Raw genomic sequence first — 1,759 nt, forward strand, 5'->3', positions numbered from 1 at the left:
CCTTAATTCCATAATGGAATAAAAGAGATGGTATGTATGTTGCTATTGTCTAAAAAAAAATTAATTTTTATAAAATAAAATAAAAACGAAACAAAAGCAATTGAAAAATAATTTGAAATTGAAATCTGAATTTTGTAAAAAAATAAAAAAAAATTCGAAAAAGTAGCTCAAAATTAATTAGAAAATAGAAAATTTTTTTTTGAATTTTGAATTTTATGATGAAAGAGAAAAACACACAAAAGACACAAGACTTAAAATTTTTAGATTTAGCACCTTTATTTTTTTGGAAAATTTTGGAGGGAAACACTAAGGGACACCAAACTTAAAAATTTTAAGATCAAAACACAAAAGACTTAAGAACACTTTGAAGACTCTCAAGTACACAAAGAACAAAATTTAAAGACTCAAAGAACTCAAGAACATAAAAAGGACACCAAACTTAAAATTTTTAGAAAACCAATACACAATTTTCGAAAATCAAAAGAAAATAAACAAGAAAATACCAAACTTAAAAATTGAAACAAGATTTAACCAAAGAAAAATTATTTTTGAGACGTTTTTGAAAGAAGGACTCAAAAAGGATTCATATGATTCCAAAAATAAACTATATGAAAAAGGTTTTTAAAAGAGATTTAAAAAAAAATTGTAACTGAAAAGCATGAACATGCAGGACTCAAACCAAGAACAAGAATTGAACAAAGAAAGGAAAAATATTTTTTGAAAAAGGTTTTGAAATTTTTGAAAATTTAAAGAAGAAGAAAACAACATAAAAGACTCAAAAAAAAATAAAAGAAATTACCTGATCTAGGGAGCAAGACAATCCGACAGTTTGTCCAAACTCAACAATTCCCAACAATGGCACCAAAAACTTGGTGCACGTGTACGCAATCCCCACACTTTTCATACAGCAGCAGTGCTAGCAAGTGCACTGAGTCGTCCAAGTAATACCTGAGCGAGCCAAGGTCAATCCTACGAGGATTGTGGCTTTAAGCAAGCTATAGTTGTATTGTAAGTCTTAGTCAGGCAGAATCAGAAGGTTGTTGGACTAAGTATATAGAGTTGGATGAAGTATCATGAAACTATGAAAACATATAACTAATATAGCAATAATAGGAATAGGGTTGAGAGTTGGAGTTGCTTTGTCTTTCTGAATCAATTCTGGTACTACTGTCTTCTTTGCTTGTGAATGATCTTCTTCTATGGCAGGCTGTAAGTGATCAAAGCCATTGCCCGTGGTCATTAATCTCCTCTGCTACAGAATGAACGCTATTGGCCGTGGCCATTGGCCGTGATCATTCAATCTGAGGAAGGGTGAAGCGCTTAGCGAGTCATTCTCTTGGCGATCCTACTCAAAATGCCATAGCGGGAATCTAAGAGATATTCATTCAATCTGATGTAGAACGGAGGTGGTTGTCAGGCACACGTTCATGGGTTGAGGAAGGTGATGAGTGTCACGGATCATCACCTTCTTCACAATTAAGCACGAATAAACATCTTAGATAAGAACAAGCGTGTTTGAATGGAAAACAAAGGAATTGTATTAAATCATCGAGATGCTGCAGAGCTCCTCACTCCCAACAATGGAGTTTAGAGACTCATGCCATCACAAAGTGTATAATTCAGATCTGAAAATGTCATAAGGTACAAGATAAGTTTCTAAAAGTTGTTTAAATAGTAAACTAGTAACCTAGGTTTACAAAAAATGAATAAACTAAGATAATTGGTGCAGAAATCCACTTCTGGGGCCCACTTGGTGTGT

At 32.9% G+C, this 1,759-nt stretch overlaps 1 long non-coding RNA gene across 1 annotated transcript in view; it reads left to right on the top strand.

The window, feature by feature from the left end:
• The window catches only part of LOC127741679 (uncharacterized), a 12,332-nt gene that overhangs the window by 9,735 nt on the left and 838 nt on the right, over positions 1-1,759 (top strand). The gene's annotated exons all lie outside the window — the stretch shown is intronic.

Source organism: Arachis duranensis, chromosome 9 (assembly GCF_000817695.3).
Source record: "Arachis duranensis cultivar V14167 chromosome 9, aradu.V14167.gnm2.J7QH, whole genome shotgun sequence".
NCBI classification, from domain to species: domain Eukaryota; kingdom Viridiplantae; phylum Streptophyta; class Magnoliopsida; order Fabales; family Fabaceae; genus Arachis; species Arachis duranensis.